The sequence below is a fragment of the Lagenorhynchus albirostris genome, chromosome 4 (assembly GCF_949774975.1).
Source record: "Lagenorhynchus albirostris chromosome 4, mLagAlb1.1, whole genome shotgun sequence".
Lineage (NCBI taxonomy): Eukaryota > Metazoa > Chordata > Mammalia > Artiodactyla > Delphinidae > Lagenorhynchus > Lagenorhynchus albirostris.
In genome coordinates, this window is record NC_083098.1 from 44,634,555 (window position 1) to 44,649,419 (window position 14,865).

Sequence of the window (14,865 nt, forward strand, 5' to 3'; positions counted from 1 at the left end):
GGAGCCTGTGCTCCCCAACGGGAGAGACCACAACAGTGAGAGGCCCACGTACCGCAAAAAAAAAAAAAGCTATGACACAGTCCTGGGAACTGAGAAGGCCACACACACATACAGAGTAAAATGGCATGCCCAGGGCAGAACTGAGAAGGCCCTAGCCTCTCATCTCTGGCTGACATTGAGGTTCTGCAAAAGAAGGAAAGGCAGGATAAGCACAGTTGTAAACTGCGTTGGAGAACTGAATTCCTGTCAACACACACATAAAGCCCCTTGGCAAAAGCTGGAAGACTTACTGATTTCAGGTGTTTAACAAAATATGTCTTATCACTAGCTGACCACTAACCTAACTAAGCAGAGACTTCAGGGGCATTTAAAAAAAAAAAATTTCAGACTTTACAGAATCACTCCAGAAAAGTCACTGAACAAAAAACAACAACAATAAATCCTGAGGAGTGGAGGAATCTGATTTCCCGAATTGCCATATAATGTTATTTGAAATGCCCAGTTTTCAACAAAAATCTATCAGCCATGAAAAGAAACAGAAAATTATGGTCCATATAGAAGGGGAAAAAAAGCAGTCAAGAGAAACCACCTCTGAGGAAATCCAGATGTTGGACATACTAGACAAATACTTTAAGTCAGCTATTACAAATACATTGAAGGGACTAATGAAAACCATGTCTAGAGAACTAAAGAAACGTACAAAAATCATGCCTACAAGTAGAGGCTATCAATAAACAGTCAGAAATTACTTTAAAAAAAAAAAACAACTTTGGATTCAAAGACACAAACAGGCTGAAAGTGAAAGAATGGTAACATATATGCCATACAAATGTTTTTTTGTTTTGTTTTTTGTTTTGTTTTGTTTGCAGTACGCGGGCCTCTCACTGCTGTGGCCTCTCCCGTTGCGGAGCAACAGGCTCCGGACGCGCAGGCTCAGCGGCCATGGCTCACGGGCCCAGCCGCTCTGCGGCATGTGGGATCCTCCCGGACCAGGGCACAAACCCGTGTCCCCTGCATCGGCAGGCAGACTCTCAACCACTGCGCCACCAGGGAAGCCCCATACAAATGTTTGTAACCAAACAATGAGCCAGAATAGTTATACTAACATTAGGTAAATTAGGCTTTAAAACAAAAATAGTTACCAGAGACAAGGAAGGGCATTTTGTAACAAGGGTCAATTTATCAGAAAAATATAATAATTATAAACATATATATACTTTAAAACGAAACCCCAAAACACATGAAGCAAAATCTGACAGAAATGAAGAAAGAAATAGATGTTTAAACGATAGTAGTTGGAGAATTAAAAATCCCACATTCAAAAATGGACAGAATAAGTAGGCAGAAGGTCAACAAGAAAATAAGACTTGAACACTATTCACCAACTGGACCTAGAAGACATTTATGGAACACTCCCCTCAGCAATAGCAGAAAGCACATTTACCAAGTACATATGGAACACTCTACAGAATAGAAAATATTCTAGAGCATTAAAAAAAATTAATACATTTTAAAAGATTGAAATCATACCAAGTATGTTCTTCAACCATAATGGAATAAAACTGGAAATCAAATACAAAAATAAATTTGAGAAATTTCACTTATAAATAACCAATGGACCAAAGAAGGAATCACAAGGGAAATGAGAAAATACTTCAAGATGAATGAAAATGAAAAAAAACAGCATACCAAAACTTAGGAAATGCAGTTAAAGTAATTCTTGGAGGAGAACTTATAGCTGTAAACAACTGCATTGAAAAAGTATGAGAGATCTCAAATCAATAACCTAACTCCCCAGGTTAAAATCTAGACAAGGTGGACATGTTATACTCAAACCAAAAAGAAGGAAATAATAAAAGTTAGAGTAAAAATAAATTAACTAGAGAATAGAAAAACTAATAGAGGAAATCAACAAAACCAAATTTTTTTTCTTTTAAGAATGAAGAAAAAAGAAAGAAAAACGGAGCTGGAGAAATCAGGCTCCCTGACTTCAGACTATACTACAAAGCTACAGTAATCAAGACAATATGGTACTGGCAGAAAAACAGAAATATAGATCACTGGAACAGGATAGAAAGCCCAGAGATAAACCCATGCACCTATGATCACATAATCTATGACAAAGGAGACAAGAATATACAATGGAGAAAAGACAGTCTCTGCGATAAGTGGTGCTGGGAAAACTGGACAGCTACTAGTAAAAGAATGAAATTAGAACACTCCCTAACAGCATACACAAAAATAAACTCAAAATGGATTAAAGACCTAAATGTAAGGCCAGAGAAAACTCTTGGAGGAAAACACAGGTAGAACACTCTTTGACATAAATCACAGCAATATCTTTTTTGACTCACCTCCTAAAGTAATGAAAATAAAAATAAACGAATAGGACCTAATGAAACTTAAAAGCTTTTGCACAGCAAAGGAAACCATAAACAAGACAAAAAGACAACCCTCAGAATGGGAGAAAATATTTGCAAATGAAGCAACTGACAAGGGATTAATCTCCAAAATATACAAACAGCTCATGCAGTTCAATATCAAAAAAACGAACAACCCAATCCAAAAATGGGCAAAAGACCTATATAGACATTTTTGCAAAGACATACAGATGGCCAACAAACACATGAAAAGATGCTCAACATCACTAATTATTAGAGAAATGGAAATCAAAACTGCAATGAGGTATCACCTCACACTGGTCAGAATGGCCATCATCAAAAAATCTACAAACAATAAATGCTGGAGAGGGTGTGGAGAAAAGGGAACCCTCTTGCACTGTTGGTGGGAATGTAAACTGATACAGCCACTATATAGAACAGTATGGAGGTTCCTTAAAAAACTAAAAATAGAATATCTTATGACCCAGCAATCCCACTACTGGACACATAACCAGGGAAAACCATAATTCATAAAGAGACATGCACCCCAATGTTCACTGCAACACTATTTACAACAGCCAGACATGGAAGCAACCTAAGTGTCCATCAACAGAAGAATGGATAAAGAAAATGTGGTACATATATACAATGGAATATTACTCAGCCATAAAATGGAATGAAACTGTGTCATCTGCAGAGATGTGGATGGACTGAGAGACTGTCATACAGAGTGAAGTAAGTCAGAAAGAAAAACAAATATCATATATCGCTTATATGTGGAATCTAGAAAAATGGTACAGATGAACCTATCTGCAAAGCAGAAATAGAGACACAGATGTATGGCTATGGGGGCGGGGGGGGGGCGAGGATGAGTTGGGGCATTGGAATTGACATATATACGCTACTATGTACAAAATAGGTAACTATGAGAACCTACTGTATAGCACAGGGAACTCTACTCAATGCTTTATGGTGACCTAAATGGCAAAGAAACCCAAAAAAGAGGGGATATATGTATACATATAGCTGATTCACTTTGCTGTACAGCAGAAATTAACACACTGTAAGGCTACCATACTCCAATAAAAAATAATAAAAACAAAAAAGAATAAAGAAGAGATACTACTATCAACATCACATAAATAAAAAGAATCATAAGGGAAACAATTTTATGTCAGCAAATTAGATAACCTAGATGAAATCAATACATTTCTATAAAGATACAAATTACCAAACTGACTCAAGAAGAAATAGAAGATTTAAATAAACCTATAGCAAGTAAAGATATTGCATTAGTAATCAAAACATGTCCAACCAAAAAAGCCCAAGACCAAATGACTTCACTAGTGAATTGTATCAAATGTTTAAAGATGAATTAACACCAATCCTTCACAAACTCTTCTAAAAAGCAAGAGGAGGGAACACTTTTTAATGCATTCTATTAAACCAATCACATTGCGAGAAATTATAGGCCAATGTCCCTTATACTACAAATGTGAAAATTCTCAACAAAATAATAGCAAACCAAATCCAGGAACATATTTAAAAAAAAAAAGATTATACATTGTGACCAAGTGGGATTTACCCCAGGAGTGCACAAGGTTGGTTTAACATATAAAAATCAATCACATAATAAAACATATTAATAGAATAAAAAAGCACATGATCATCTCGATAAAAACAGAAAAACGTTTGAAAAAATCCACCACTTTCATGGTAACAGTGCTCAACAAACCAGGAATAGAAGGGAACCTTCTCAGTGTGATAAAGGGCATGTACCAAAACATCATACTCAATGGTGAAAGACTGAAAACTTTCCCCATGCAATCAGCAACAAGACAAGAATGTCTGCTCTTTCCACTTCTATTTGGTACTGTGCAGGAGAGTCTACGAAGGGTAATTTAGCTAAGAAAAATAAATAAAAGAACATTCAAATTGAAAAGAAGTAAAAATATCTGTTTGTAAATGACAATCTTGTACATAGAAAAGCCTGAAAAATCCACACAAAAAGGAGCTAATAGGGCTTCCCTGGTGGCGCAGTGGTTGGGAGTCCGCCTGCCGATGCAGGGGGCGCGGGTTCGTGCCCCGGTCCGGGAGGATCCCGCGTGCTGCGGAGCGGCTGGGCCCGTGGGCCATGGCCGCTGGGCCTGCGCGTCCTGAGCCTGTGCTCCGCAGCGGGAGAGGCCACAGCAGTGAGAGGCCCACGTACCGCAAAAAAAAAAAAAAAGGAGCTAATAAACAAGTTCAGCAGGTAACACAATACAAGATCATTATTGTAAAATCAATTGTATTTCTATACACCAGCAATGAACAATCTGCGAAAGAAATTAAGAAAACAATTCTATTGATAAAAGCATCAATAATCTTAAAAAAAAGTCATAAATATAACAAAAGAGATGAAGGACTTGTATACTGAAAACTCCAAAACATCACTGAAAGAAATTAAAGATCTAAGTAAGTATAAAAGCATCCCTCATTCATGGATTGGAAGAATGAACTGTTAAGACAGTAATATTCCCCAAGTACTCCCCAAATACCCACTTTAAAAAAATAAATAAACTCCCAATATCTCTATCAAATCCTTTTTTCTTTCTTTTTTTTTTTTTTTTTTTTTGCAGAACTAGACAAGCTGATCCTAAAATTTATATAGAAACTCAAGGGACTCAAAATAACAAAACAATCTTGAAAAGAAAAAAGTTGGAGGACTCACACTTTCCAATTTCAAACTACCTACAAAGCTAGAGCAATCAATATAAGGACAGACATATAGCTCAATGGAACAGAATTGAGAGTCCAAAATAAGCGCATACATTTATGGTCAATTGATATCCAACAAGAATGACAACACAATGAGAAAAGAAGTCTTTTCAACAAATGGTGCTAGGACAACTGGATATTCACATGTAAATGAATGAAGTTGGATGGGCCTCTACCTCACACCATATACAAAAGTTAACTCAAGGGCTTCTCTGGTGGCGCAGTGGTTGAGACTCCGCCTGCCGATGCAGGGGACACAGGTTCATGCCCTGGTCCAGGAGGATCCCACATGCCGCAGAGCGGCTGGGCCCGTGAGCCATGGCCGCTGAGCCTGCGCGTCCGGAGACTGTGCTCCGCAACGGGAGAGGCCACAGCAGTGAGAGGCCCGCATACCGAAAAAAAAAAAAAGTTAACTCAAAATGGATGAAAGACCTAAACATAGAGCTAAAATTATATAACTCAGAAGAAAATATAGGTGTAAATCATCATGACCTTGCATTAGGCAATGGCTTTTTTAACACATGACACCAAAAGTACAATAAACCAAAGAAAAAGAAAATTGGAATTTACCAAAATTTTAAACTTTTGTGCTTCAAAGAATGCTATTAAGAAAGTAAAAAGACAAAGACAGCTGCACTGTTTAAAATATTCAATTTGAAACCCTAAAAAAAGTGAAAAGATAATCCAAAGAACAGGAAAAGATATTTAGAAATCATTTATCTGATAAAAATCAAGTATCCAGAATCTATAAAGAACTCTTACCATTGAACAAGAAAAGACTAAGAATCCAATTTTGTAAAGAGCAAAAGACTTTAATTGAAATTTCTCTAAAGAATATATATAAATGACCAATAAACACATGAAAAGATGTCCAGCATCATTAATCATTAGGGAAATGCAAATCAAAACCATAATGAGATACCTCTTCATACCCACTAGGATGGCTATAATCAAAAAGACAGACAATGTATTGGTGAGGATGTAGAGAAACTGGAAACCCTCATAAATTTCAAGAGAATATAAAATGGTACAGCCACTGTGGAAAACTTTGGCAGTCCCTCAAGAAATTAAACATGGAGTTACTGTATGACCCAGTAACTCTATTTCTGAAAATATACCCAGAAGAACATTCACAAAAAACTTGTACACAAATGTTCATAACAGCATTATTTATGATAGCCAAAAAGTGGAAACAACCCATACGTCCATCAACTGATGGACAGATAAAATGTAGTATTACCCAAATAATGTAATATGACTCAATCATAAAAATGAATGACATAGGATACATGCTAAAACACAGATGAAATTTGAAAATATACTAAGTGAAAGAAGTCAGACATAAAGGCCACATATTATTCCATTTACATGAAATGCCCAGAATAGGCAAATCCATAAAGAAAGGAAACAGACTGCTGACTGCAAGGGTTTGGGGCAAGAAAAGTGGGAAGTGATTGCTAATGAGTACAGGGCTTCTTTTGGATTGATGAAAACGGTCTATAGAATTAGACAGTGGTGGTAGTTCAAATACGCTAAATACAGACAGTCCCCGACTTACTATGGTTCAACTTATGACTTTATGATGGTGCAAAAGCAATAGGCATTCAGTAAAAACCATACTTCAGATATTGAACTTTGATCTTTTCCCGAGCTAAGGTTATACAGTAGGACATTCTTTTGTGATGTTGGGCAACAGCAGCGAGTCATAGCTCCCAGTCAGCCCAATGATCACGAAAGTGAACAACTGAAACACTTCCAACCATTCTGTTTCTCACTTTCTGTACAGTATTCAATAAATTACATGAGGCATTCAACACTTTATTATAAAATAGGTTTTGTGTTAGATGTTTCTGCCCAACTGTAAGTGGGCAGATGTAATATAAATGTTCTGAGCATGTTTAAGGTAAGGTAGGCTAAGCTATGATGTTTGGTAGGTTAGGGTATTAAATGCGCTTTCAACTTATGATATATTCAACTTACAACGGATTTACTGGGACATAGCCTTGTTGTAAGTCGAGGAAGATCTGTATACTAAAATATACTAAAAATCATTAAATTGTACACTTTAAATTGAATTCTATGATATGTAAATTATATCTCAATAAAGATTTTAAAAATCAGAGTATGTCCAAGGAATTACAATTAGCTCCTTATAGCTGAAGCACAGGTCCCAAACTATGAAGTTATGGGAGATGAGGCATGGTAAAGAGTCAGAAATAATTCTAACCATGGAAGATCACTGCTAAGATCATTGTGCTAAGATGCGTGAACCCTGTCCTGCATAAGATAAAGAAACCATAGAAGAATTTTAAGCAAAGGTTTATATTCATCAGATTTGCATTAGAAAGTAATTCTCTAGTAATTGTATTCCTATACAGGAGCAACCAAGAGAAAAATGGAAAAAATATAAATATATCATTTATGATAGCAACAATATCATCAACAAAAGCAGCAAGGAATAAATCAAACAGAAGATATATGAGAGATGTACACGGTAAATTATAAAACATTAATAAAAGACAAAGAAAACTTAAATAAGTGGAGTTTTCTATATCTGTATATTTATGAAAAAGAAGGCTCCATGTTACAAAGTTTCCAATTTCTCATAGATTATTTGATAAACTCAATGTCATTTATATAAAAATCTTAATATCTTAAGTTTTTCTTAAGTTTTTCATGGAATTGGATATGCTGATTCTAAGGCTCACATGGAAGTACAGAGAATTAATAAGAATAGCTCACAATTTTTTAAAGAAATAAGATAAAGGAATGGGGTTAGTCACTTTACCAATTTTCAAGATTATAAACTCTGATAAGATTATATAATGGCATAAGAACCACAGAGTAACAGAGAAAACTCAGAAACAAATCAACTTATATATGAAAGTTATTTTAAAAATTGATAAATGACATCAGAAACACTGCATATATATCATTGGGAAAAGGATAAATTAGTCAATTAGATCTTTATCCCATAACACATCAAACATAAATTTGATGACTTAAAGATATAAATATTAAAAAATTAAACACTAAAAGTTTTAAAAGGAAAAGGTATGTATGTCTTTGAAGTAGGGAAGAATTTCTTACATTAGATATTTTAAAAACTCAAAAAGATGAAAACTAATAAATTTGACCATATTAAAATTTAAATTACAATTTTTGTTTCTAGCAACATGGGAGGGAGACTACAGATTCATGGTAGACTACCTTCCTAGTACAGTAGTCCTTAAAATGCTGGATATAATAATCATGGAGGCAGATCAAGAGAATTCCTTGAAACAAAAGGAAACAAGAAGAAAGCATGAATCCATAAGCTGCATTGGAGCCAAAGGCCAATGCAGTGTTTCTCAGTGTTGACTGAGAAAGGCAGAAGGCCACAATGGGACCACCACATAAAGCCTAGATCCACAAAGCACTTCACCCTCAATGTAAAATAGAAACCAATCCACCCTGCTAATGATGCTAAAGAGCTATATGCCTCGACCTTAGCCTCAGCTCTGAATGAAGTAGGAGAGTCTCCTGAGACTTTCCAAGCAAAAAAATTCTAAGCCAACAACTTAAAGTAGCTCAGGTGGGTATACCCAGAAGTCTAGTAGAGATAAACTCACATTTTCTCTAGAGGAAGGCACTCAGACCTCAAAAAACTCCAACCGCTGAGATTCTATGGAATATGAGCACACAACAAATATTTTTTAAAAGAAGGAAATCACTGAGCACTCAAGAAACCAGCCACCATGAACAAAAGTTAGAAGGAACAATCAAACTACAAAATGAGACTTGAAAAGATTAAAAAATACTGGAATTACCAAACACAGAATATAAAATAACTATGTTCCACATATTTAAAGAAACAAAATAGGAAACTGAACGTATAAAAAGGGATTAAGAAAGTATCAAAATTGACAGGGACAAAAAAATTGGCCAGGCAATTTTATAACACTGTACAAATTGAATTTCTAATATGAAAATTACAATAACTGAAAACGGTAAACAGTAGATGAAGCACACCTGAAGGAGGAAAACTGGAAGATATATCCAAATGCAACAGAGTGCTGATATATACTAAAATGTAGCACAAAGGGTCAAAGAGAGGTTATGGGAAAGAGAGGTTATGAGACTCGGAGGATATGGTGAAAAGATTCAATATACGTCTGTCACCTAAGAGGCATTATTAGAAAGGATATGGTTGAGAATTCTCCATAAGTGATGAAAGACACGAATCAGCAGATTCAGAAAACCCAAAAATACTAAAATAAAATAACAGAAAACCATACCTATACCATCACAGTAAAAGAATACAGCACCAAAGAGAAAACATCAAAGCCACCGGTGAGAAAATGCAGATTACCCACAAAGGCAATTAGAGTGACTACCAACCTCTCAACGATAAAAGCAAGGCAATGAAATGATATCTCCAAAATGCTGAAAGAAAATAACTATCTGCCTAGAATTCTGTATCAAGCAAAAGTCTTTTTAGAATGAGGATGAAATAAAAACTTTTCAGGCTAACAAAATGACCTTTATTAAAGGAACTTTAAAGGAAGAATGTTTCAGAGTAAAGGCAGCTGAGCCTAGATGGAAAGCCTGACATACAAGAAAGAGGATAACTATTAAACACTGACTAATAAAACAATAAGTGTAATGTCTAATTTGTAGATTAAAGAAAAGTGAAGAGAGATGCAAAATCCTGGACAATAATATCACAAATCAGGAGGAGAGAATGGTGATGTTATATAGGAGTTAGAGCATTCTATGGTTCTCATATTTGTGCAGTAAATAGATACTAACTTTAGTCTTGTGTTAAACAACCACTAAAAAACAGGGGGAATATATATATATATAAAACTTCCAATTAATAGAGGGGGAAAAAATGAAATAAAGGAAAGAGAACCTAATCAGTCAAAAAAAAGCAAAAAAATAATTTTTAAAAAAGATAATAATTAGCAAGCACTGTTTGAAGAGACTGAAGAGGAGTCAAGGGCAGAAGCAGGAGACAAATTAGAAAGGTATTTCAGTATGAAGAAGAAGGTGTCAAAAGGATACAGGAAGACCATTAATAAGAGGTTAGTGAGATATTAATACACACACCCACACAGCTACTTTAAGAGTCCAGGCAAAAGATAATAAAAGGTATTGTATTCATAGAAAGGAGATAACAGACTCATCTCTAGTTTCTCACTTGGGTGACTGACTGGCCTTCCCTTCCAATGAAGACAGAGAAGTTAATTTGGTGAAAAGTTCAGGTATTTTATATTTTAATAGTTTGATATCATGTCTACAACAGAGGCAAGGAGGTGTGTACTACAGAGATAGAGATTTGGGGAATTTATGTTTGTGAATACATTCATCACATAGAGAGACTGTGGGGGAATAAAGGACAGATAAAACATCAACACCAGGCAAAGGAAAACGAGCTCGCTGAGCACTATGGAATGTTCTAACTCCATCTTAACATATTTTGGACAACTGCTACTAGAAAAAAAAATACTAAAAGAAAATTCTTTTTTAAAAACTTTTGAAATACAATGAAAGGTCTACAAAGTTTTTAAAATATATTCATCCTCCAAAATCTTGTTTATAGTTTTAGTATGTATTAGATATTTCTTACATATAAGCAAGGCAATTCAATCTAAAGTCCATTAGCAAATGAATTGTTTCCATTTTTTATTTTAGATATTTACTTTATAATACAAATTATATTTTTATTAAATAAAAATAGCTCTATATCAAAGTTCTGAAGACAGCTGTAGTTCAAGCCTTTCCAATTTAAAACATTAACATGAAATGATCAGAGGAGTAGGAAAACCCATTTTTTTCGACACCTAGAAATTAAATTAAGCTAACTTGACATTAAACAACCTGCACCCATAACTACATTCCAGAATTTGGTTCATTAAAGTAGAATTAAAATCATACATTACAGTCTATGGTTAGCAAACAAAAACCACAAAAAACTGTTGCTGAATGTGCATGAGGAAGTTAGGAGGCACGGTAATTCCACCTCATTCAATATAAGTAAGATAAACATTTTTTTTAAGTCACAGAAGATATAGAGTGTACTGAACAGGATATGTTAACTCCTCCTGGCACTATCCTTTATCACTACACTAGCCCTAACATGTTGATGCTTATGCAAGCACTTTGTCTAACAATCTCAAGTGTGCCAAGTAAACACAGTGCCTTCTGTAATTACTTCAGAAAGGGAGGAGGGGACTACTGAGAAAAATCGCCACACAGAGCCAAAGTATCAGCAGAGAGCCAGTATCTATTACTTCAAGGCCTGATAGCAAAACCTTGGCACAGAAAACAGATACATATTTAAACATTCTGTGTAAGCCCACTCTACAAGTTTCAAATTGGTTTATCTTGATGTTACTAACACAAGACTCAAACTGAAAGAATAGTTTGTTTAATTCCTCCTTTTTAAAGACAGCTTGAATCTATTTCCTGATTAATTAGGCCTGTCAGGCAGAGTAGAGCATATTTTTTCTCACCAGCCTCTATCATCCCCTGGGCTTAATATTCCATTGTCTAAATCTGCATTTATCCTACTAACAGAAAACCATCCAGTATTATTACCCAACTAAGTGCTGTCCAACCACTCGGCCAGCCCCCTGGGTAAATGATGTAAATGACAGTCTGATTTTGGCCTGAGTTGACCAGCAGGGACCTCCAACCACAACAGGGCCACTTTCAGGGCTGAGGGGGAACCACCTCGGCACACCTACAACCATCTATGCATACTAGTATGACCGCAGCACATCAGTAAGGAAGAATTTGGTCAAACTCTCTGAGAGTCAGAGATAAGACTAAACACAGGGACTTCACCTCCCTGGTGGCGCAGTGGTTAAGAATCCCCTGCCAATGCAGGGGACACAGGTTCGAGCCCTGGTTCGGGAGGATCCCGCATGTTGTGGAGGAACTAAGCCCGTGCGCCACAACTACTGAGCCTGCGCTCTAGAGCCCGCAAGTCACAACTACTGAACCCACGTGCCACAACTACTGAAGCCCACGCACCTACAGCCCGTGCTCCGCAACAAGAGAAGCCACCGCAATAAGAAGCCCACGAACAACGAAGAGTAGCCCCCGCTCGCCGCAACTAGAGAAAGCCCGTGTGCAGCAACCAAGACCCAACACAGCCAAAAATAAATAAATTTTTTAAAAAAATAGACACAGCCTTACAAACATTTTATGTAAATTTAATAGAAAAGCCAATCATACTGAGAGAAAAATTGTACATAAAACTCTTTAAATACACACACACACATATACACACACACACACACACACACACACACACACACACACACACACATATCTGAATCAGCAGCAGAATTTCCTCCCCAAAATTAAGTATCTGTGTATAGGTTAGAAACATAAATTCTCTATATGCTTTTACTTCCCATTATTTTCATGTATATTTTAAGTACCTATAGCCACTATTATCTAAGCTACTAAAACACAGAAGTTTGAATATCATTTTTAAATTGTAAAAATCACAGAAAATCAAGAAATATGTTACACGGTAATTTGCCTATCTATACACTCTCTGAAATCTTGTGCAGGATTTGTATGTATGTAAATTTTCCTGAGGAAAGGATCTATATAACTTTCATTAGATTCTCAAAGAAATATGCAATCCAAAAAAAGTTATTTTTTACTACTTCTACTGGCATATGCAGCAAGCATAACTTTTTCCAAATTCTGGCCCTATATATATCCCCTATGAACAGGCTTCTAAGGGTACCTGACCTTTGTTGGCCTCACATTCCTTCTCTGTAAAAATGGAAAGGGTGCTGTTGTCCTGTCCACTTAAGAACTGGTGAACACAGTAAATTTGGCAACGCAGGAGAAAGTTCTCTAGACAACTAGAAGTCTCTATTAAAATATGTCAATATGTAGTAATTTGATAATGTTTATCATTGATACTTTCATGTTAGAACGGTCTATAAAGATATTTAAAATTTCAGACAGAACAAGTAGCATTAAAAAATCAAAACAAGTTTTGTCTTAAAAGCACTGATACCCAGATTTTAGTTCTCTCATTTAGCTTGCAGATCTCTAAGACATGCAGGTTTATATTAGAATATATTTGACAGAGCATAATAGTAATTATGTGTACATTTGGTTAACAATGACTAAAGTGAAACTCTTGAGTAAAGGATTCCAGATAACCACTGCAACTTCCCTAAAAATACTGCCTACCTGAAGTAATCTGTTCAGAGACAACTGTTAGAAAGTCACACCTTTGAAAGTACACGATCACAGCTTTTCTAAGAACAAATTCTTTTCAGAGTGAAATAATTTATAGAAATGGTATAGAAAGAAAGCTAAGGAAAGAAAGAAAACCAGTTATTTCCTCCCCTAGTGAGTATGTATATATATATATATTTCTAAAAATTTCAATATTTCTAAAAATTTTTCCCATAAACTGTAAATTACTTAATGCACTGTCCCCTTTGACCTTAAAGGACCTTCATAATAAAGATGAGAGAGACTTTGAAACAGTTTAGGCAAGCTTCTCACATGCACCCAACAGGTACTATGTCCCTTTTTTCTTTGTTTTTCAACCAAAATCTTACAAGATTTCTAGTAATTCTCACATATATGACTTCAATAAAATGGAGAGACATGCTATGTTCCTGGAAAGGAATACTCAATACTGTCAATATGCTAAATCCTAAATTAATATGCAGTTTTTGTGTAATGCCAATCAAAATGCCAACACTGATGAATTATACAGAGTGCTTTATGAAACCTGAAGTTTTCTGGACAGTTCTCTAAACCTAGGATTAAATCTCTGGGATTTAAGTCCAGGAATCTGTTCAATAAGCACCCCAAGTAAAGTTTAAGAACTCTTACATTAGTCCTGCTATCTACTAATGATCAATCTGAAGGCCATCAACAAAGCAGACGTTCATCATGAACTGCTCTGAACACTTCGGAGGGTATTTTTTCTCTCTCTCCTAGGAGACTGGCTAAAGGAGAATGTGACCTGTGGAAATAACAGCACTGGCATCACCTAAAAGCTTGCTGGTAATGCAGAACCTCAGGCCCCACCCCAGATGTGCTGAGTCAGTAGCTGTATTTTAATAAATCCCCAAGTGATTCACATACTTTAGAGTTTGAGAAGCAGTATATTAGAGAATGACTCCCCAAACTTACTTTTAAAAAATTAATACATTTAAAATGAACCAGCTATTCTAGTAAAGAGGAATATTCCTCTCGAACGTCCCTGCTCTGTCACCAGTCCCTAGGACACCTCATCACAACTCCCATTTGTAAGACTGTAATGAAGTCACTATCTTTGACTTCCCTTTCTGTTATTTCTAGTCACATCTTTTCCCCTTCCTTATCCTTATTTTCGCTCCTACAGCAGAAAAGTCAGATTTTAGAATTAATGTTTTTTTGTTTTGCTTTGTAGAACTTAAAAAGACTACATATAAACTTAGTTTTCTACTACTCTTACTGTTTTCTCCCTTTCTTACATCTCAAAACTCCTCCATTCACAAATCCGAAGCCTGGGTATTAAGTCTCAATCCTCTCTCACTGATTTCACAACTTCCTGCTCACCAGAATATCAGGCTTCAAAAGCATCAAATTTTAGCCAATTCTTATATATTGTGGTTAAATTTGTCTTTTCTTCCCAAATTCAGCATTATGCTAACCTCTCCTTGGGACTCCTTGGCCTTACAACTCTTAAGTACAAAAAACCTACACCTTC

General features: G+C 35.7%; 1 protein-coding gene across 4 annotated transcripts in view; it reads right to left on the reverse strand.

Moving 5' to 3' along the window:
* The window catches only part of BMP2K (BMP2 inducible kinase), a 126,366-nt gene that overhangs the window by 92,013 nt on the left and 19,488 nt on the right, over positions 1-14,865 (reverse strand). The window contains exon 1 of one of the 4 annotated variants that reach the window (XM_060147966.1): positions 8,750-8,803. The exons of the other annotated variants lie outside the window; for them this stretch is intronic. The gene's annotated coding sequence lies outside the window, so the exon portion shown is untranslated. Of the gene's footprint in view, positions 1-8,749; positions 8,804-14,865 lie in introns of those variants that run through there. 4 annotated transcript variants of the gene reach the window in all.